This window comes from Macaca thibetana, chromosome 6, assembly GCF_024542745.1.
Source record: "Macaca thibetana thibetana isolate TM-01 chromosome 6, ASM2454274v1, whole genome shotgun sequence".
Taxonomy (NCBI): domain Eukaryota; kingdom Metazoa; phylum Chordata; class Mammalia; order Primates; family Cercopithecidae; genus Macaca; species Macaca thibetana.
This window is the reverse complement of record NC_065583.1, coordinates 8141397-8164924: the sequence shown is the minus strand read 5'-3', so window position 1 is coordinate 8164924 and position 23528 is coordinate 8141397. Positions and strand designations below refer to the sequence as shown.

Sequence of the window (23528 nt, the reverse complement as noted above, 5' to 3'; positions counted from 1 at the left end):
TGAGCTCTCATTCACATACCACACAATTCACTCCCTTACAGGGCACAATTCAGTGACCTTTAGAGTATTCAGAGCTGCGCAACCATCATCAGATTCAACTTCAGAACGTTTTCACGACCCTGGGCAGAAGCCCTGCACTTCACAGCCACCTGCCCCAGCCCCTCCATCCCCGACCCCAGCCATCCACGTTCATCTGTTCGGTGAGTATCTTCTGAACATCTGAATGCCAGCAGTGTTCTTGGTGCTGGTGGGAAGCTCTGTCCCTGAAAATGCAGGGCACGGGCAGCGGTTCAAAGGGAAGACCACATATCACAGGTCTCAACAGTTCGGAGTTCAAATCAAGCTAATAGCCGTTAAGTAAAATAGGTCCTAAGGGCTCCCTTAACACATGCGCCTTTCCCGCTATCGGGAAGGCCAGGTTCAAGTTCCAAGTTGTCAGACGTCTCGAATCTCTGGTTGGAATGTGTCCCCGTGGGGAGGGTCATCTTGGCCAATGACAGCCCCCTTCTCTTCTCATGCTGGCTGCATCACATGCTGTGAGGGGCCCTTGCATGATGTGTGACCCCCGGGCTCTGTTTTTACCTGCTGTGAACACCCATTCTTGGCCAGGGGGCAGGACAAACCTGGGGCACATCTGATCCTGTGTTCCCTGGAAATAGGCTTGAGCCTTTTGAGGGCCTAGGATGAGCCCCTCCAAAACCCTGGATCCATTTAGATTTGGGGATGACTCGGGGTTATTTGCCCATTCAGCCTCTGCCCTCCACCAACCCTGGAGATGAAGGGCTGGGGCGGGTCAGGGACACACGTGATGTGGAGAGCCTGCCCCAGAACAGGGTCAGCTGCAGTTGTGCAGCTCCCGGCCCACTCGCCTTCCTTTGTGACATGCATCCTGCGGCCTCAGCTCTCCTGCACACCTCCTTTCCTTCCTGTCCCATGGGGCCCTCACGGCCATCCTTCTGTGACTGCATCATGACCCTGAATTCTGCTCTTGGACCCCAGGGGGTGCAGGCCTTTTGTAGAACACTCCAGACAGAGCCACTTCCAGATCAAGTGTTGAAACTCAAATTAGCTACAGCTCAGAGGGACATGGGGGAGTGGGAAGACCCCAGCCCCCATGGAGGCAGAGAGACCTGTGTTTGGGGAGGTCGCTTGTACCTCATATCTGGGCAATCTAGCACAGGGCTCTTCATTTCTGAGAAGTCTTTTCCCTACATGTTCTTCCTCCATAGGCTTGTAGAGAAGATTAAGACAAGGTGACCCCTGCAACCTCTTAGCCCAAAGGCCCAAAGCTACTTCTCCCTACATCCTTCTCTTGAGTTTTAGTTTTTAGATTTTCCTGATTCTCCCCCATTTTGTTACTAATAATTATAACACATTTTTGCAAGACACTGCTCTAAGTACTTTATACATGTCTACTCTTTAAATACTTACCTTGACTTTTTTTCAGATAATCAAGTCAATGTGTAGGTACACTTTTGAAATTAGTAAGTGACATGGTTTGGATGTCTGTCCCCTCCAGACCCCATGTTGAAATTTGATCCCCAATATTGGAAGTGGGGTGAATGGGAGGAGTTTGGGTCATGGGGGTGGGGTGAATGGGAGCAGTTTGGGTCATGGAGGTGGGGTGAATGGGAGGAGTTTGGGTCATGGAGGTGGGGTGAATGGGAGGAGTTTGGGTCATGGAGGTGGGGTGAATGGGAGGAGTTTGGGTCATGGAGGTGGGGTGAATGGGAGGAGTTTGGGTCATGGAGGTGGGGTGAATGGGAGGAGTATGGCTCAAGGGGGCAGATCCCTCATGAACAGATTAAGGCCCTCCCTTGGAGTGAATTCTTGCTTGACTAATTCCCTCTGGAAATGGTTGTTAAAGAGCCTGGCATCCGGCTCCCCACTCACTTCATCTCTCACTACGTTATCTCTGCACACCGACTCCCCTTCCCCTTCCTCCATGAATGGAAGCAGCCTGTGGCCCTCACCAGATGCAGATGCCTAACTGTGAACTTCTCCAGACATCAGAATCATGAGCTGAAGAAAGCTTTTTTCTTGGTAAATTACCCAGGCTCGGGTATCACTTTCTAGCAATACAGCACGGACCAAGACAGTCAGTGTGCCCATGCGGAACAGCGTGTCAACAGTCACCTGTGCACTTGATAAAAAAGCACATTCTCAGGCTCCAGCCCATGCCTACTGAATCAGAAACTCTGAGGGGGCCCAGCAATCTCTGTGCCCACATGACCTTCAGCTGACTCTGATGTGCACCCAAGTTTGAGAATGATGGCCTAGTTTCCCCGTGTACTCAGCTACCTTATGTGATTAATACAGGCTGAGGGTACCTTATCTGAAAGTGTTTCAGGCTTTGGATTTTCAGACTAGGGATGCTCAACCTGTAATTATTACTAATAATAGTAAATGCTTATTTGTCTCTTGCTATGTGCCAGGGGCTCTGCTAAGTGCTTTGACATGGAGTGTCTTCCTTATTCTCAAAGCATTTGATGAGGCTGTTAAAGTCCCCATTTTACAGGCAAAAGAACAGGCACAGAAAGACTGGGTGACTGTTTAAGGTCACACAGCCTCCAGCGTGTGCCTCCTTTTCCACAGTGGTTGCAATGATGACAGGGAGGCATGGCAACATTTTACATAATTTTTTAAAAATTTATTCCCAGAAAGCCTTGCAATCTCAAGGATTTTTTCTTAAAAATGGCAGTTGACCAGAAAATGTAATTGAAGGGAACTGGCCCATTCTCAGGGCATCTGGATAATTCAGGCTTTCCTGTGGTCTAGGTGGCCAAGCCAGATGCCTGCAGGTCCCGGCAGGAGACATAACACAGCGAGGTGGTGCCAGGGTGAGGACTGTGGTGAGCTGGAGAGTGTATGCCCAGTCCAAGGGGAGCAATGGCTGGCTCCGCAGCTCTAGCGAGAGGGAGGTGTTGCCATGGGGGGATGTGGGTGTCTTTTACCTCATTTTATAAGAAAAAAAACCCCAGATATCTGGGTGTTACATGAACTCTCCCAAGTTTAAAAACCTTTCAATGTTAAACTCTCTGAATTCTATCTTTCAGGCACCATGAAGGCTGAACAAAGGATACCTGGGAGCAAAACCTGGGCCATGGGCTGCCCATTGCCATCTCTGGGCAGCCCTCCTTGATGGTGTGGAGTCCGCAGTCTGCATTGGTTAACTTACCTGTGCTTCCTCAGATCCAGTCTGGAATTAATTATTGAATTGTATGCAGTTTCAATGCCATTCTCAAGCAAACAGCCAACTATGCGGGGGAATAAAACGGAGCAGATAATTGAGTTGGGTTCCGGAGACCCCAGACCGTCTTCACTGCAGTTGCCAGGTTCCCTGCAGCCCAGGTCCGTGGATGTCTTGTGGCTCAGCGCCTGCAGCTCCGACTCCGTGGAGCCCCGCGGCGTGGAAGAGGCGTTGCGCGCGCCCTCTAGTGGAGAGAGGAGGTCACTGCCGAACGCCAGCTACGGACTGTCGAGAGTTCCTTGGGCCTTGGCTCCTGCCGGGAGCAGCCCTGGGGCCGGGATCCAGGATGCAGAGGCGGGAAAATGAACTGCCCGGCCACCAGGAAGACGGTCCACCCTCTACCAGTCGAGAACTACTCAAACTATTGACAATGTCAACAACAATAATTATAACAATCGTGTTAATAATGAGTAGCATGACAAATATGGGAATATTTAACAGTTTGTGATTTTCAGCTCACAAGGTTTCGCCTACTGTGTAGATTACTTGGGGCTCTGCAGGCCAATAGGCCATGCACAGATGGATAGAAAGACGTTTGTTAGGAGACACTGGCTCACACGATTGCAGATACTGTGAAGTCCCACGACCTGCTGTTTGCAAGTAGAGGATCAGGGAAGCCAGTGGAGTAGGTCAGTCCAAGCCCAAAGGCCGAGAACCAGAGGAGCCGATGTCTGGGGGCAGGAGAAGGTGGATGGCCCAGCTCAAGCAGAGACAGTGGCGTTCACCCTTCCTCTGCCTTTTGTTCTCTTCAGGCCCTCGGCAGATTGCAGGACGCCTGGCTGGCACACTAGGGAGGGCGATCTTGACTCAGCCCACGGATCCAGCTGCTAACTCCTTCCAGAAACACCCTCACAGATACACCTAGAAATAATGTGGGTTTTATTATTATTATTTTTTTACTTTTAATTGCATTTATTTTAATGCTGGATGTATTCCCACGTTGCCAGCTCCTGAGCATCCCTGAGCCCAATCAAGTTGACACATAAAATTAACCATCACGCAGTGTCCGTTCAATCATTAAAAATATGCAACACTCGGCTGGGCGCGGTGGATCACGACTGTAATTCCAGCACTTTGGGAGGCTGAGGCAGGTGGATCACAAAGTCAGGAGTTCAAGACCAGCCTGGCCAACATGGTGAACTGCCGTCTCTACTAAAAATACAAAAAATTAGCTGGTCGTGGTGGTGTGCACCTGTAATCCCAGCTACTCAGGAGGCTGAGGCAGGAGAATTGCTTGAACCCACGAGGCAGAGGTTGCAGTTAGCAGAGATCACGCCATTTCAGTCCAGCCTGGAGACAGAGCAAGACCCTGTCTTGAGAAAAAACAAACAAACAGACAGACAAAAAAACATGCAACACTCTAGTAACACATGAACGTATTCTCACGGAACAAGATTCAAACAGAATGAATGAACATATTGCAAATGCTTTTAAGTGTTTTTGAAAACTTTCATTTTGAAACAATTTCAAACTTAGTTGAAAAGTTGCAAGGATGGCACAAAAACTTTCTATTAATATATACCTTTTAGCAGGATTCCTCAGTTGTTGACAATTTGCCACATTTGCTTTATAATTTTTGCTCTGTCTCCAAATACATACTTTTTTTTTTTTTTTTTGAGATGGAGTCTCGCTCTGTTGCCCAGGCTGGAGTGCAGTGGCTGGATCTCAGCTCACTGCAAGCTCCGCCTCCCAGGTTCACGCCATTCTTCTGCCTCAGCCTCCCGAGTAGCTGGGACTACAGGCATCCGCCACATCGCCTGGCTAGTTTTTTGTATTTTTTAGTAGAGACAGGGTTTCACCGTGTTAGCCAGGATGGTCTCGATCTCCTGACCTCGTGATCCACCCGTCTCGGCCTCCCAAAGTGCTGGGATTACAGGCTTGAGCCACCGCACCCGGCCAAATACATACTTTTAAGATCTGAGCCATTTGAAGTATAATGCCCCTTTATAATAGCTCTGTGGATCTTTCCTAAAAACAAGTCATTATCTTCCATAACCCAGTACAGTTGTTCAAATCAGGAAAATTAACATGAATGCAGTAGTATTCTCTCCTCTGCAGACCGTATTCAGATTTCACCACCTGTCTCAATAATACCATCCTTTTTAGCACTTTTTGGCTGATTCCCACTACAAACTACAAAAGTACAAGTGTCTTTCCTCTGCCTTGCCCAGAAGTTCCTCTTCCAGTCATAGGGGAGGTGCCTTCGAAAGGGTCTTTCATTTTTCTCAATGCAAGCACATTCCCCACTTCTCAATTTGCCTTGGGAGCTCTTATTTCAGTATCTTCTCAATCCTTCGAAGCAGGACTCCTCCCTAGCCGTATTCTACACAGAAGGAAACAGAAACTCAGCGTGAGGACGGCTCCTGCCCTGTGACCTCAGGTCCCCCAGCCACCTTGCTAAAGGTTGAACAGTGCCCCCAGCCCCTACCCTGATACATTTCAGCAAATTTATATGCAAGGCCCCTTTCCAGGCCCTGGGAACATGAAGAAGAAGTTGCTGGTGGCTGTGCTGAAAGACTTCCCAGGCTAGTGCAAGGGACAGGAGAGGGTGGCCCCGCTGGAATCTCAGTGAGGAGTCCTGCGGAGGGATGCGGTTCAAACCGTCAAGTCCTCTGGTGACCTATGGGTGTGGGGGCCGGACCAGAGGGCCTTAAGGGGTAGCCCTGCAGGTCTCAGCCCCATCCTTGGTGGAAGTGTTGGCTGGGGTCTCTGGAGTTGAGTGGGGTGGCGGAACTGGGGACTTGGATGCCAGGAGAGGGAGGATGGGCAGGAGAGGTGTTCAGGAAAGGAGTGCAGGGAGGGTGGAAGAGCCGCTGTGTGAGTTTACCCCAGCTCCTTGAGCAGCTGTGGGCCTCCTGCCCAGTCCCCATGCTGGGACCAGGAGAGCAGAGCATACAGAGAAGGCTGTACAGCCTGCAGCCTCGGCCAGCATGTGATAGGGGAGCTCTGGGCAGGGACAAAGCTGCAGTCCCTGTCCCTGAATGTCAGAGGGGAGAAGGGGATAGAAAGGAGAAAATGGGGCAAAGAGAAAAGAAAGCGGTGGCGCGCACACCCCCAGGCCCTTTGCTCCACTTTCCATGCTATATGAGACACTTCCCAAATGTCATGCTCCCTGGGACCCTGAGGATGGGGGCAGTATCAGAGGAATTAATTCAGTCACAGGATGACAGGAGTCCAGCTCCGACTCGGTCCCAGTGGAGCATCGTAGAAAACCAACCACCAGTGTCTGAGGAGCCCAATTTGGTGTCCAGTGGGTCACCAGGAGGAGTTTACTAGATTCCTGAAAATCATAAGTGAGCATCCCTGCTTTGTGGAATTTCAGTTGGTGAGTGACAACGCCAGCTATGCAATTTGTCCTTCAACCTTTCATTTATGCCACACCGCGTGCTGGGCTCTCTGCAGGTGCTGGTGAAACAGACGTGAAAAGGCACAACCCCTGCCTCGGGCTCTGGTGGGAAGACCAACAGGTAAACTGCAGGTCTGATACAGAATGACAGGTGCCACTTGGAGTGAGTACGGGTGGCAGAAACCCAGAGGGCACCGCCTGCCCAGCCTGGGATTGGGAAAGGAATCTGATTAGTTTCTCATGGCTGTTGTAACAGATGACCACAACCTTAGTGGCTTAAAGCAACATGAATGTATTCTCTTACCACACTGAAGGTGGGCAGTGTAAAATCAGTTTCCCTGGCTATAGGTGTCATCTGAGCCGGTCTCTTCCGGAGGCTCTAGGGCAGAGTCTGCTTCCTGGCCCTGCTCAGCTTTGGGAGGCTGCCTGCATTCCTTGCCTGCAGCCCTCTTTTCCATCTTCAAAATGCACCCCTGCAACCTCTGCATCCAACATCGCACGGCCTTCCCTACTGTACTCAAATGCCCCTCAGCCTCCCTCGTTAAGGACACTTGTGATGACATTTAAGGCCCATCTGGATAATCCAGGACAATCTCGCCATCTCCGCATCCGTACCCACACCTGCAAAGTTCCTTTTGTCACAGAAGGTAGCATTCCTGGGTTCCAGGGATTGAGACGTGGACATCTTTGTGGTGGGCATTACTCGGCCTGCACAGCTGCCTAGAGCAGACGGCTCTGGGATGGCAGGCAGGAAGAGTGAGGGTGCTCCTGGGTGAGGGCCTTGGTGGGGTGGCAAAGGCAGGAAGGGGAAAGCCTGGCATAGTCAGGGAAGGACAGATGAGCAGGAAAGGCTGGCAGGGGCCAGATCCCATAGGGCCTTGAAAGCTCAGCTTGGTCCGGAAGGAAGTGGGTCTTGCCTGAAACCTAAACATCGAGTGAAGGCTGTTGTCTCAGCCAGGGCCCCAGCAGGACACAGACAACACACTCAGATGGGTAACTGAAGTGCAGGCTGATAAAGACGCTGTCTGCAAAGGGGTGGATGGGGTTAGGGAAGCCAACAGGGCATGGAGCATGCCTGGGACTGACACAGCTGTGAGGTGCTACTGCCTCTTTGGGGAGCTGTGTCTACCCCTAGCCCCGAAGAGAGGAGGCCAGGGAATGGCTATCAGAACCCAGAGAGGGTGGTTGTGTGGAGAAGGCACATATGAGTCTGCAGTAAAGGGACGCAGCCTACATGTGGCAACCTGGCAGGGAAGGAGCGGGGGTAACAGATGTCCAAGTCCATTCTTCCTGCCCTGAGGGCCCGCCCATGCTTCTGTTGGCCAAATCCCACTTGAAGCCAGAGAGCAAGAGTGATTGTCCACACGGAATGGCTGGGTGGGCACAGCAGGGAGAAGGAAGATGGGGTGGGGACAGAGAAACCCAGCACAGGTGTCACATGGGCAGTGGCACCACCAGATCATTGTGGAGAAAGATCACAGTGACCATGATGTGGAGGGTGGACCCGCGTGGGACAGAGGAGGACGTGGGGAGGTTGGGGCATTCCAAGTGATTTAAAAAGCACGTTAAAAAAAATGCATTGCCCTAGTTAGTGGTCCATTGACTCGAAGAGGTATCTGGGATTGTTCTGCTCCCAGCTTTGTCTGGTAGGGTGGAATTCATTCCAAAGTTGCTGTTGTATATCACACCAAATGTCTCCCTTGCAAAGGTGCAGCGCCAGTGGAAGGCCTCAGGCAGGCTTGGTTGCAAACAACAGAAACCACTTGTATTGAGTTTAAGCAGAAATGGGATTTATCACTGGCTACTTGAATGACTTGGGAACTGGGCTCTGGAATATGGCCCAAATGTGCCACCCACTGCAGAGCAGCTCCAGGAAACAATACTGCAGCCTGCCCTGAGCAGGGCAACCACAGAGGGGCTTCCAATGCTACCCTGCAGCCTGCCCTGAGCTGGGCAACCACAGAAGGGCTTCCAATGCTACCCTGGAGCCTCTGCTGCCTCCCCACCGGGGTGGATCCCACGGGACCTTGCTTCGTCCTGGAGCCCCTGGCTCCGAATCTGAGTCTGGTGCGGGTACATCTATCTGGTGAGTTTGGTCACATGCCTGCACCCTCCTTTCTGAGAAATAGAGTTTCTGGCTCCTCTAGACAGTCAGGGACTCAGGAGGCAGGAACTCCCCAAAGAAAAGAAGATGTTCGGAGCGCTGGACAAGAAGAAAGCAGGATGAATGTTCATTACAGGTAAATAAGGTAAATTCCTTTAAAGCTCAGACTGTCAGGTACCCCCAGGAGAGATGGCATGTGTGTGAGTGTCATGCATGTGAGTGTCACGCGTGTGAGTGGCGTGTGTGTATCATGCATGTGAGTGGTTTCATCCTTAGGAAGAAAAACATGGGAGGAACCTGCAGTGTGCAGCCTCTGTCCAGACCCACCTGCTGAAGGGCACAGGCACCCCAAAGTATCCCTGTGATCTGGTCCAGGGAGCATTGGGACTGAGTTTTCAGATTAGCCTCTGTGCAGCCTGACTTCCCATGGGCATGGTAGAGTGCTGGGAGCATTGATTCAATTATTCCCTTGAGCACTCTTCACCCCGCTCTCTCCAGAAAGGTACTGAACGTCTAACTGCTCTATACTCTGGGAGGAACATGAACATGATTCCACCTCAGTTCCAAGCTTTCTGAGACCCATCCTGGGAACCAGCAAGCACACCAATACTCCACCTTCTGCATCAGTCACTTCCGAGGAGGCCAGTGGGCACAGTTCATGCTGCTGAGTGAGATGCTGCCCAGAGGCCACGGGCAGGGCTGCATTTTCTGATTCTTTTGTATTTGTAGCAAGATACTCGTAGTGGAAGAGCCCAATACCTGGGCTTGCCTAAAAATCTCCTTAGCTAGATCATTCCATTTATGAGCTTTCCATCTTGCTGCAGTGTTGCTTAATTTCTGCCTCTCCATAACAAGAATCACCTTTCTTGAAAGTGAGAATGTTTTGTTCTCACTTTCCTATAAACCCTCACCAACATCCTCCTCCCACTACCGGCCTCTCCAATGCCCTTTAGGCTTTCTCTGACACTTTCTTCAAAGTCGTTTCAGCTTCTGCCCTCTGCTCAGTTCCAAAGACACTCCCACATTGGTAGGTTTATGTTCCATCAGCACCCCACTTCTGGTACTAAACTTTGTATCAGCTATCTACTGTTACATCACAGCCAAAACCTAGTGACTTAAAACAGACACAAACATGCATATCTTTCACAGTCTCTGTGAGTCGGGAATTCAGGAACAGCTTAGCTGGGTGCTCTGGATCCAGGTCTTTCCTGAGGTTGCAGTCTAGATATGAGCTGGGACAGTGGTCCTCTGAAGGCTGGAGGATCCACTTCCAAGGTGACTGACTCAGATGGTTGGCAAGTTGGTGCTGGCTGCAGCAAAGGCCTTGTTTTCTCCCCATGTGGGCCTCTCCACAAGGCTACTTGAGCAGCCTCACAACATGGTAGCTGGCTTCCCCAGGGCAAGTGATTCAAGAGCAAAGGTGGAAGTCACAATGCCCTTATGACTTAGCCTTGGATGTGACACACCATCACTTCTGCAGTGTTCTACTGGCAACACTGACCAGCTCTGATTCAGTTTCAGAAAAGAGGACACGAAAGCATGAATAACAGGAGGTAAGGTTCATTGAAGACCTGTGGACCATCTGGTAGCTCTCTCCCACCAATAGTCAAAAGAAAAAATTAGGTATAAATATATGTGTATGTGTGTGTGTATATATATGTATGTGCACACATACATATAAACATATGTATGTATAATTTTACAAATATATATTTATTATAAAAGTAATTTATGTTATTTGTAGAAATTTTAAAAAAATTTAGAGTAGCAAAAATAAGACAGTAAAGACTACCCCACAGTAACCCCATTCAGAGAAAAATCATTATCAACATTTTGGGGCATATCTTATCAGCCTGAACTTTAAACATTTTTACAAAAGTGGAATAATACTGGACAAAATCTTTCATGCTATCAATTTTTTCATTTACTAGTACAGTCAAAAATGCAGTTTTATTGCATCTTTTTAAACGGTGACATTATATTCCTGCCAATGATTAAGATGTAATTGATTTTTCCAGTGCCCCATTGCTGGACATGTAAAAGTTCTCAAATTGTTACATCATTAACAAAACTGGAATGACCATCTTTGGAGCTAACTTGCTATCTATATCCCTGATCTTTCCTTAGGATGGATATAGAATACCAGCATCAGCAAGTGTACACGATTTAAAGCACATTTGGTATCTATTATCAAGCTGCCCTTCAGAGAGGTTGTCTCTGTTACACGTTCCACAGCTGTGACTGAGAAAGCCTGTTGTCGCATTTGACAATCCAGGTTACTATCATTAAAACTTGAGTTTGTAAGAGCAACACACCATGAGATAATATTTGTAGCCAATGTAACTGACAAAAGACTAACATCCCATAATATTAGAGCACCTACAAACCAAGAAGATAAACATCCCTTTGGGAAAGTGCAAAAATATGAACATAAAGTTTACAGAAGAAAAAACACAAATGGCTCATAAACATACAGAAAGATGATTTTGTTTCCTGGCAATTGGGGAAATGCAAACAAAAACTACAATGAAATGTCGTGGTATTGTGTATCAAATTTGCAGAGCATAAAATAGATTACATTCACAACCAGCAAGTACAACCCAAACTTCAACCTCACTAGACTTCTTGCCATTCCCCAAACCATATCCCTGCTCCTCTCCACAGTCTGTTCCTTCTGCCTGCATGCCCTTGATGGCACCAAGGAGGATGGGCACTCTAACACAACTGCTGGGAATGGGAATGTTTCAACCTCTTGGGAATAAAATCTAACAGTATTTGTTGGAATGTAACCTGTGCATACTCCACAGTTGGGCCGCTACCCTGCAAGAACCCCTCTGGCTGCTGCACAAAGCTCTTCTTTGCATCCTTTTTTATACTAGTGGAACCCTGGACACAGCCTGCATATGGATCAAAAGGGGAGTGGTTATAAATATACTATGGTCCATCTCTAGGCTAGACTGTGATGCAATAGTTAAAGTCAAGTAATGCAGAAGAGTGATTAAGCATTCGTGCTCCAAAGCCATATGGCCTAGGTTTAAATCCCAGCTTTGCCACTTACTTGCTGTGTGATCTTGTGCAACTCACTTAGCCTTTCTGTGTCACAGTTTCTCCATCTGTATAATGCATGATAACACTAGCCCCTACCTCATAGGGTCATTGTGAAGATTAAATGAAATTAATATTCCATATATCACAGAGTGATCCTCCTCAAAAGTTATTTATTACATGAAAATTTATTAGATGAAAAAAGAAACTTCTAGAAATTATCTATCTACATACATATTCAGATGGGATTTGTGTAAAGAATTTAACCAATAAACCCAAATTACACACACATGCACATACACACACACACACGTGCGTAGAAGTAGAAATAGGAAGATCCATGACACACATGCAAGGCAGGTGGAATGGGGACATTAAAAGGAGGACTTCCATGTTTAATTCTGAATGGTTTGACCGTTTTATTTGTGCAATTAAAAAAAAAATCAAAGCAATAAATCACTGTAAAAGAAACCGGCCAGGTTTTGAGTCTCACCATTCTACCCTGGGCTCACCCTTCTCTCTCACTGAATCTCAGGTGTCTTCAAGATCATTTAGTTTAGAAGAAGAAGAAATGTCCCTGGACCCCACCAGTTGAACACCAATGCTTGGTGGGTTGGGGTCTTGTCCTTGCTAGCTCCTCCCGCCTGCTCAGAGTGCGCCCTCTGGTGGTGATACCTCGCAGTACTGCGCGCCTGCAGGACGTGTGGGGAAGGCGAAAAGCTTTCCTGATTCTCCCAGGGGCTCAGCCCAGGAGCCCTGGGCTTTGACTCCGGATCTGGTGCTAGTGGTGGTGCCAAATCTCTGTCCCTTGTGGAGGAAGAAAACTTTCTATTTGTTTTTAAGTTGTCTCTCTCTAGGGTTGTCAGATTTAGCAACTAAAATCACAGGACGCCTGCTTAAATTTGAATTTTAGAGAAATCACAAGTCACTTTTAGTATGAGTATGTTGCATGGTATCTACTAATTTTACACAGCTTATACTTATATTAAACAAAATTATTTGTGGTTTCTCTCAGGCTTAAATTCCACTGGGCACCTGTATCTCATCTGGTGACTATGGGAGGAGATCTGTTGGGAAGGGGGTAGGGGAGGTGGTGAGAAAGGAAGGGAGAAGGCCTGGGTACAGTGTGTGATGGAAGGGCACGATGGTTCCGGTGAGTCTTTGGTTGCAGGAGACTGTAAATGGCATCTGCTCTCCAGGCAGCTGGAGCTGTCGGGCTGTAGAACAATGCTGTTCAGCCCTGGGAGCTTGGAAAACCTGATGTGCGGGTCTGATTCCCACAGATTCTGATGTCATTGGTTTGGTGGCATTGGGGTGAGGGTAGGCTCTGGCATTTTTAAAGCCCCAGGCAATTCAAATGTGCAGCCAAGATTGAGGACCACTACTCTAGAGGATCTGGGGTGTGTGCATGTGTGCGTGTGTGTGTGCATGTGCGTGTGTGCACCCACTCGTGTGTATGCCCGATGCCTTCAGCTTGCGTACTGCCAAGTTCACCAGTCTGGGGTCCTTCCCGAGAGCCTCCCAGTCCACATGTTATGGAAAAGCCTTGGGCCCTTTCCAAGATGTTTCTAGATTCCCCCAGGGCTTGTATTTTACTGGTCATCCCTGGCTCTGATTTCCTGTTCACACTGAGCACTCCATCTCATTCCTTTCTTCCCCCTGGGACTGTCTTTTTCTTTCTGCCTGTCAACTTAATGCTGGTCTTTCAATGACCACCAGCAGCACACAGCTGTCAAGTTTAGCAGATGCTTCCTGCAGGTCTGCAGTTAACAAGAGGTGTCATCCCCAAAGTAAATGATTCTACACTGAAGTCCCCATCTGGGCGGGGAACTCCTGCTAGGAGGAATTTATCACTGGCCTGTTTCCTCCTCCAATTCCCTCTGCCTCATTTGTACTTCCAGGCCCTCTCACTCTTTCAGAAATCACTTTGTCCCCTCCCAAAAAAAACAAAGAAACAAAAACAGAAACAAACCCTTCTTCCTCTAGCAGTCAGCATGCAGCTGCTGATCAAGTTCCAAATTGCAGTTCCTTAATCAGAACAGTTCAACTCATTTTTCCTATACTGCTCCTATGCGTACAGGTATTTCCGAGAGTGATGCACGCTCCCTGGGAAGCATTGGGAATTCTGCACTTCTGGGCAAGCCAGCTCCAACTGCAGCCAATGTTTTAAAAATAGCATCTCTCCCTTCTTTCTATATGTACAAATCTTCAGGGATTTAGCAAATTCTCTTAAATAGCTAGAAGACCTTGCTGACTTCGATGCAAATATTCTGGCCAGAGAACTGAGGTCCTTGGATGAAACCCAATAATCAGAGGGGTCACAGTTTCCTTAGCCCGGGAGGAAGGCAGCTGGTGTCTCAGCAGATGTTCCTAAAGGCCTGGCTTTTTCCACATCTGTTCTGTGTGGTGAAGGAGAAGAGGAAGGGAGGAAGGGAACAGAGAGGAAACAGAGAGAGCTGAAGATTAAAACAATACTGTACAGGTCCCCGCTAAAGATGGACTCTCTGGCCACCAGAAAAGGACTGAGAGATAAATAGAAGGAGCAAAATCTCGTGAGCATAAGAACCTGGGAACTGGAGGCTGGTTCACCCTCCCTCAGCTTCCAGGACCCAGAGGGAGGCAGGCACAGCCAGCCTTGGCCCTGTGGAATCAACACCTTCCAGCCAGGCTGCCAGAAAGCCAAATTCCAAATGTCTAACTGTATTTTGCACTTTTCCACAAGGTGACCTGCAGCTGCTCTGATGGCCTCTAGGATTCCATAGGGTACTGTGAGTCCAGAAAACTTGACTTTCCAATTCTTCCCACTTAGCCAGCTGCCATTTTCCTTCCCTCCTAACCGCTTTCCTTCCTATCCTTTTTCCTCTATATGTCCCCCCTTGTTTTAAAAGTTCAACATGAAACTTTACTCTGTACACTTATCAGTTTAGCAAAACTTAGAAAGTCAGCTAATGCCAAGTGTTGGCTGGAGTGTCGGGGAAAGAGGAACCCTTGTTCTTTGCAAGGGAGTATGAGAAGGTGCAGCCACTCTGGAGAGCCGTCTGGCAGGGGCGTTGGCCACTCAGGTGCCCATCCCTGCGGAAGATAGAAGTAAATGTGGTGGGTGCACACCTTGGAGAAGCATCTATCAGTCAGAAGCAAGGGAGGAAATGTCTACACAGATTTAGGTAACTTACGTTAGATACTATGTTCAAATTCAAGGATGAATGTCAGAGCACATAAAGGCTGCCTGTGGGGGAAGGGACTGCAATTGGAGAATGGGGATTGTAGTGGATTGAAGATGGTCCCAAATTCCTTGATGCTACCTGCATGGAGAGGTGAGGTGGGGTGACTGCTTGACCAATAGAATACAGCAGAAGTGGTGCTTGTCAGTTTCTGGGCCTGGGCCTTAACAGGGTGGCAGTTCACCTCGCCTGTCTTAGGACACTCTCTCTGGGAGCTTGAAACTGCCATGTAATCAACTGCCCTAATACCACCAGGTTGGAGAAGCCATGTTCAGGAGCTCTGGCTGGTGGTCCCAGCTAAGCCCAGCCTTGCAGCCAGCCCCCACCAGCCAATGTCACCAGACATGTAAGTGAAGCCATCCTGGGATCTCTAGACCAGCCCAGCACACCTACAGGATGATTACCATGGAGTGACCTCAGTTGGCGCCACATTCATCAAGAGAATCAACAAGCTGAGTCATGCAAATCCCAAATCCACACAATTGAAATATGATAAAGTATCTAACTTTGGGGGTATATATTAGCCTGTTTTCATGCTGCTGATAAAGGCATACCTGAGACTGGGAAGAAAAAGAGGTTTAATGGATTTATAGTTCCACGTGGCTGGGGAGGTCGCATAATCATGGTGGAAGGTGAGGAGGAGCAAGTCACATCTTACATGGATGACGGTAGGCAAACAGAGAACTTGTGCAGGGGAATTCCTCTTTATAAAAACCATCAGATCTCATAAGACTTATTCACTATCATGAGAAGAGCACAAGAAAGACCCACCCCCATGATTCAATTACCTCCCACTGGGTCCCTCTTATGACATGTGCGAATTGTGAGAATTAGAATTCAAGATGAGATTTGAGTGGGGACACAGCTAAACCATATCATTCTGCCCCTGGACCCTCCCAAATCTCACGTCCTCACATTTCAAAACCAATCATGCCTTCCCAACAGTCCCCCAAAGTCTTAACTCATTTCAGCATTAACTCAAAAGTCCACAGTCTAAAGTCTCATCTGAGAAAAGGCAAGTCCCTTCCACCTATAAGCCTGTAAAATCAAAAACAAATTAGTTACTTCCTAGATACAATGAGGGTACAGGCATTGGGTAAATACAGCCATTTCAAATGGGAGAAATTGGCCAAAACAAAGGGGCTACAGGCTCCATGCAAGTCTGAAATCCAGTGGGGCAGTCGAATCCTAAAGTTCCAAAATGATCTCCTTTGACTTCATGTCTCACATCCAGGTCATGCTGATGTAAGAGGTGGGTTCCCATGGTCTTGGGCAGCTCTGCCCCTGTGGCTTTGCAGGGCATAGCCTTCCTCCTGGCTACTTTCATGGGCTGTTGTTGAGTGCCTGCAGCCTTTCCAGGAGTATGGTGCAAGCTGTTGGTAGATCTACCATTCTGGGGTCTGGAGGACCGTGGCCCTCTTCTCACAGCTCTACTAGGCGGAGACCCAGTAGGGACTCTGTGTGGGGCTCTGATCCCACATTTCCCTTCTGCACTGCCCTAGCAGAGGTTCTCCATAAGAGCCCTGCCTCTTCAGCAAACCTCTACCTGGAGGCATTTCCACACATCCCCTGAAATCTAGGCGGAGCTTCCCAAACCTCAGTTCTTGACTTCTGTGCACCTACAGGCTCAACACCACATAGAAGCTGCCAAGGCTTGGGGCTTCCACCCTCTGAAGCAACAGCCTGAGCTGTACCTTGGCCCTTTTAGTCATGGCTGGATCAGCTGGGACACAGGGCATCAAGTCCCTAGACTGCACACAGCAGAGGGACCCTGGCCTGGGCCTGGCCCACAAAACCATTTTTTCCTCTTAACCTCTGGGCCTATGATGAGAGGGGCTGCCACAAAGGTCTCTGACATGTCCTAGAGACATTTTCTCCATTTTCTTGGTGATTTAACATTCGGGTCCTGTTTGTTACTTATGCAAATAAATTTCTGCAGCCAACTTGAATTTCTCCTCAGAAAATGGGATTTTATTTTCTATTGCATTGTCAGGCTGTAAATTTTCCACACTTTTATGCTCTGTTTCCCTTTTAAAACTGAATGCCTTTAACAGCACCCAAGCACCTCTTGAATGCTTTGCTGCTTAGAAGTTTCTTCTGCCAGATACCCTAAATCATCTCTCTCAAGTTCAAAGTTCCACAAATCTCTATGGCAGGGTCAAAATGCCCCCAGTCTCTTTGCTAAAACATAACAAGAATCACCTTTGCTCCAGTTCCCAACAAGTTCCTCATCTCCATCTAAGACCACCTCAGCCTGGATTTATTGTCCATATCATTATTAGCATTTTGGTCAAAGCCATTCAACAAGTCTCTAGGAAGTTCCAAACTTTCCCATATTTTCCTGTCTTCTTCTGAGCCCTCCAAACTGTTCCAATCTCTGCCTGTTACCCAGTTCCAAAGTTGCTTCCACGTTTTCAGGTACCTTTTCAGCAGCGCCCCACTTCACCGGTACCAATTTACTATTTTAGTCCCTTTTCACACTACAGATAAAGAATATCTGAGACTGCGCAGTTTACAAAAGAAAGAGGTTTAATGGACTTACAGTTCCACATGGCTGGGGAGGCCTCATGATCATGGTGGAAGGCAAGGAGGAGCAACTCACATCTTACGTGGGTGGTGGCAGGCAAAGAGAGAGAGCTTGTGAAGGGGAACTCCTCTTTATAAAACCATCAGACCTTATCAGACTTATTCACTATCATGAGAACAGCACAAGAAAGACCCACCCCCATGATCCAATTACCTCCCAATGAGTCCCTCTTATGACAAGTGGGAATTGTGGGAGCTACAACTGAAGATGAGATTTGGGTGGGGAAAAACGCCAAACCATATCGGGGTACTTTGTTGTCAAGCAATAGAGAGTCAGAATGGGAAGAAAAGGCAGTAAATAATGAGAGGCCTCATGCTGAGCAGTGATGAGGCTTAGTAGCATAGAAGTGTACAGGGCAGTCTGTTTCTTGCACCAGGGTCCCAGGAACTGGGCCGTTCTGCCACTCCTCTGGGCAAGAAAGAAAGTCCCCAGTGCAATTCATGCAGTCCAAGTCCCATGGTGCAGAGGCAGAGCAGTCTTTGAGAATAACCAGAGTAGGTACTGCAGAGCTGACAAGCAGCAGGAGATAATTGATCCTTTTATCTATTAGTCCCACAGCCCAGAAGTGCCACATACCCTGTGGTATTGTCAATTCAGCCACCATTAAAATTGATGTAGAAATATTAATATGTTGTCAGGGTTAAAATAATTTCAGATTAAAAATATGTTAAAATATAATTACTAAGCAAGAGATAGCAAAAGTGGCTCAACTGAATTAAAATTGATCAATATTTGATAAATACCCATTATATTCCAGGCATAGTACCAGCATCAGGGATAGAGATAAAGTAAGACACAGTCTTGTCTCTGGGGAAAGGCAAAGATTAAAGTTAAACAATAAACTTACACTCACCTTGTGCCACAGAACACTTCATGAACTTGGAGTTTCTGTAGCCTTCTTGATGATAATATGATAACCTGATGCTAATATAATATATATTTAAATTTTTAGTGTTTTTTTTTTTCCAGGGTGAAATCTACTTATATATTATCTTTCTTCCAAAGCAGCATTTTGAAGAATAATGGTTGCTATCAGCATTTTTTAGATAATTAAATTACTAGAACATCAGGAATTTTTTTCCCTAAAATTTCTTCACAGAAAAAAATTATTGTCAAAATTCAATACCTCTGAATTAGTTGAGAGAAAAAAGACTATATTAGTAGAGCATAAGTTCTATTTTTTAAGTGTATTAATTTAGATCCTACCCTGTTCCAAAAATAATTTGGGATGGCTTACACAGATGCGTACCACATGAAGAAAAAGAAAATTTGATATAGAAATCAAGACAAAAAAAAAATAGGAAAGAAAAGGATATAAAAGGCATCCACATCAGAATAGAAGTAAGCTATCCATACTTGCAGATAAAAAAAAAAAAACTAAGGAATGCACTAGAAAACTATTAGAACTAATAAATGAGCTCAACAAGGTTGCAGTATACAACATTAAAATACAAAAATTAATTGTATTTTGATACAGCAGTAATGAGTAAAAGAAAAACAAAATTTAAAAAACTTCAATTTGCAATAATAGCATCAAAAGCAATAAAACACCAAGAAAATGCTTAACAAAAGAAATGAAAAACTTATACTCTGAAAGTTACAAAACATTGTTGATTGAATTAAACAAGACCTAAAAAAATGGAAAGACCTAAAAAAATGGAAAGACATCTGATGTTCATGGATTGGAAGGCTTAATATTGCTAACATGGTACCATGGATTGAATTGTGATCCCCAAAAAGATGTTGAAGTCAGTCTTAACTCCTAGTACCTGTGAAGGTAATCTTATTGGATATAGGATCTTTGCAGCTGATCAAGTGAAGATGAGGTCATTAAAGTGGGCTCTAATCCAGTAAACTGGTGAAAGGGGAAACTCAGACACACAGACAGACATGCACGCAGGGAGAATACCAGGCAAAGATGAAGGCAGAGATTGGGTTGATACATCTAAAAGCCAAGGAACACCAAATACTGCCAGTAAAGCATCAGAAGATAAAGGAGAACAGCATGGAACAGATTCTCCCTCACATTTGCTCAACTGTACCAACACCTTGACCTGGCAATTCTAGGCTCCAGAACTTTAAATAAGAATAATATTTTAAATAATAATATTTTAAAAAGAATAATATTTTGTTGTTTAAGTCAACCAGTTTGTGATACTTCATTATGGCTACCCTTGCAAACTAATACAGATAGTGATATTCCCAAAACTGATCTATTGATTCAAAATAATCACTATCAAAATCTCAGTTAGCTTCTTTGCAGAAATTGACAAACTGATCCTAAAATTCATATGGAAATGCCAGGGACCTCAAGTAGTTGAAACAATTTTGAAAAATAAGGACAAGATTGGAAGACTCATACTTCTTGATTTCAAAACTTACTACAAAGCTATAGCAATCAAGACGGGGTAATAATGTCATAAGGACAGACATACAGATCAATTGAATAGAATTGAGACTCCAGAAATAAACCCTCAAATTTATAGTCAACTGATTTTTTACAAACTTGCTAAGATAATTAAATGTGGACAGAAGAGTATTTTCAACATATGGTGTTGAGATAGCTAGATATCCACATCCAAAAGGATAAAGTTAGACCCCTACCTCACGCCTTACGTAAATACCCCTCAAGTGGGAGAGCAAAATAAGCTTATCATCATCAAGATGCCAAGGCTGGTAAGAAGGGTATGCAGCCAGGCACAGTGGCTCATGCCTGTAATCCCAGCAGTTTGGGAGATTGAGTCAAGTGAATCACAAGGTCAGGAGTTTGAGACCAGCTTGGCCAAAACTGGTGAAACCCCATCTCTACTAAAAATAAAAAAAAAATTAGCTGGGCATAGTGGTGGGCGTCTGTAATCCCAGCTACTTGGGAGGCTGAGACACAAGAATTAATTGAATCCGGGAGGCGGAGATTGCAGTGAGCCAAGATCGCACCACTGCACTCCAAACTGGGCAAGAGAGTGAGACTCTGTCTCAAAAACAAACAAACAACCAACCAACAACAACAACAACAAAACCCAGGGGATGCAAGGAATGAAAGAAGCAAGGCAAAGATGAAATCAAACCATTAATTAAAAAAATAATAATTTGCAAAGTTTCAATTTACAGAAATATTGCAAAGACAATACAGATGCCTTCCCACATGTCCCACTATTAAAATCTTGTATTACTATCGTACATGTGTCACAATTAATGAACGAACGTTGGTACATGTTAGGAACTAATGTTAATTCAGAATTCCTGAGTATTCCCCTCATGTCCTTTTTCTGTTTCAGGATCCCATCTAGATTCCACACCACATTTTGTCACCATGTCTCCTTGGGCTTCTCTTGGTTGTGACAGTTTCTTGGACTTTCCTTGTTTTGATGACCTTGACAGTGTTGGAGAACTCACCAGATATTTTGTAGCATGTCTGTGACTAGAACATATCTGCTATTTTTCTTATGATTAGACTGGGGTAATAGGTTTGGGGGCAGAGAATCACAGAGGTTAAGTTTCATTCACATCACATTCTATCAATGGTACAGACTACCAGCATGACTTATCACCGTTGATGTTGACTTTGATCACCTGGCTGAGGTAGTGTCTGTCAGGTTTCTCCATTGTAAAGTGACTCTTTGCCCCCCTTTCTATATGTACTCTTTGGAAGGAAGTCACTATACGTGGCCAATACTTAAGGAGTGGGAGTCATGTTCCTCCTGGTTGAAGATGGCTACATTAGGTAGCTCCACGATTATTGGGAATTCTTCTGCATGAGATATTTGAATCATTCATTTAAAATCTGTTACAAACCAAAGCAGGGGGCAATGGGGATGGCATGGGGGAGAAATATCTCCAAGCTTGGAATTGCTCTTCTACCCTTTAGGGAAATGAAGGGATGGTATAAATCTAGAAGGAAAAGAGGAAAGAGGAAAGAGAGCTCACAAGCTAGGGCGCATGCAGGTGGTGGCTGTGTCTTCCCTCTTGCTTGCTCACCAACACAGTGAAAGCTGGGCAGCCCACTGACATCACTGCCCCAGGCTATCTCAACTGTACCTCAGATCCCATTAACATGCCCCAGAATCTTGAAATAATATATTGGTGAGTTTCCTAAACAATAGTGGAAAAGTTTTCCTTCTTTTGTTCTGAGCAGACTATTTTTAAAAAGAGTCAAATGGTTACAAGACCACAGCAAAATCATCTGTTTGAAGAGTGTCTCTCCTCCTCCTTCCTCTCTCTGAATGAGTGGCCAGCGCTGAGCTGTGTGCCCAGACCTCCTGAAGGGAAGTCCTCAAGAACATGTTCCCCAGCGAATGCCCCAGCATCACCTGGTCAGGAGATATGGGGCCCTTGGGACTTGTGAACAGGTCCCAGCTCTGGGGAAAAACCACCAAGAATTTTTCCACTCTGGGAGGGAAGAAAGAACTCTTCTAGTTTGGGATCTTTAATGAAAGGCAAAAGCAATTTGGGAAAAACAAGATCTGGCTACGAAATAAAAAGGTTATTTTTACTGCAGAGAGCAAGCCATCTAATAAAATGCTGCAATTGCCAAAGTTTGTTCAGCCCCTGGGGAACTTTATGGGCACTTAAGTGTCTGTCCTTTTGACTGTGGAGCCCATTTGTGGTGAATGTTTCACAAGTTCAGGGAGACCACAGCCAAGGTTGAGCAGTCCCTGCCAACTGAGTTGGTGTCCCCTGAGGATTGAAGTCTGTTTCCAGAAGGGGAGACTGAGGTTTCATTTGTTAAAGTCACATCACCATCCTTCCTCAGAGCTGTCCCGGACCCGGAGCTGCCGCCCACACACCGGCACATAGGCCACAGGGGACCTTGCCTTCTGGGTCATTCTGTCCTTGAGCTCTCTGCAGATGCACTGAGAGGCGAGTTTCTTGCTGAGGTCACATGCCCTGTGCACACATCCTTTCAAACTGGACAGAAAATATTCTCTGATGATTGTCTGTAGACAGATTTAGAGCTGAGATCCCTGCATTCCTGAATTCTGAATTGAGAAGTATCAGGTAAGTGGGTCCGAGAGCCATGGCTCTCCTAGGAGACACGTGAAATCAGCATGCAGTTGGCACCTGTCACCCATGCTCGCTGCAGGCCTCCCTCCTTTACAGAGAGACAGGCAGAGTGGCGCCAAGGCAGCTGTGGCTTTGCAGTCAGACAAGGCTGGATTGGAATCCCAGATCTATCACTGTAACCTCTCTGTCAATTTCTCTAACTGTAGGCAGAGATGACGTGAAGTGGTATATGCAAAATGCCTGAAAAACAGCAGATTGCAAAAACCAAATAGTAAATCAGGAAGGATAGATTTCCTCTTTTGACACAGACCTCCTGCTCTTGATTCTTAAAAAGCTAACCTGTTCTCCACTTTTACTACTATTTTTAAAAGTACACAATTCAACAGAGTATTGAGATGGTTTTTAAAAATCCCAATTTTCCCACAAATCCAAACATCATAATTTACCACAGGTAGACCTTAAATTTTTTCACTTTTTAGAAAGTATTTGAGGCATTTTCATTTGTGAGAGAACCCTAAAGTCTTGCCTTCTCGTTTGTGGATATTTAGGTGTGCCTATGCTTTTATGTGCTGCGGATACATTAAGATCAGCCAATCTGAATAGCTGAAAAGCTTTTATCACTAAGGAGCTTAACAGCTCTGCAGATACCTTCATTTCCTGTACAACTGGTCTGACCTATAGCTTGGAGTATGAAATCTAATTTTATTAAGAAAGTCAGGCACCAAGAAGGAAATATCCTACCCAAGTCTATTTTATTCTAATTAATCACTGAGTCCTCTCTCCCCCTCACACACTGTTATTATAAAGTTCAATATCTTGTTTTTGAATTTTCCAATATCCCCTGGGACCGTATTAGTCCTATTTCTGAAATACCAGATGTAGAGAAAAACTGTAACCTTCCATTGCGCCTGCTTCTCTTCACCACAAGGTGGCACTGTTGAACACCAGTGCTGCACAGCTCCACTGACATTCAG

At 46.1% G+C, this 23528-nt stretch overlaps 1 long non-coding RNA gene across 1 annotated transcript in view; it reads right to left on the bottom strand.

Moving 5' to 3' along the window:
* Positions 1 to 23528, bottom strand: part of LOC126956402 (uncharacterized) — a 256963-nt gene that overhangs the window by 60028 nt on the left and 173407 nt on the right. The gene's annotated exons all lie outside the window — the stretch shown is intronic.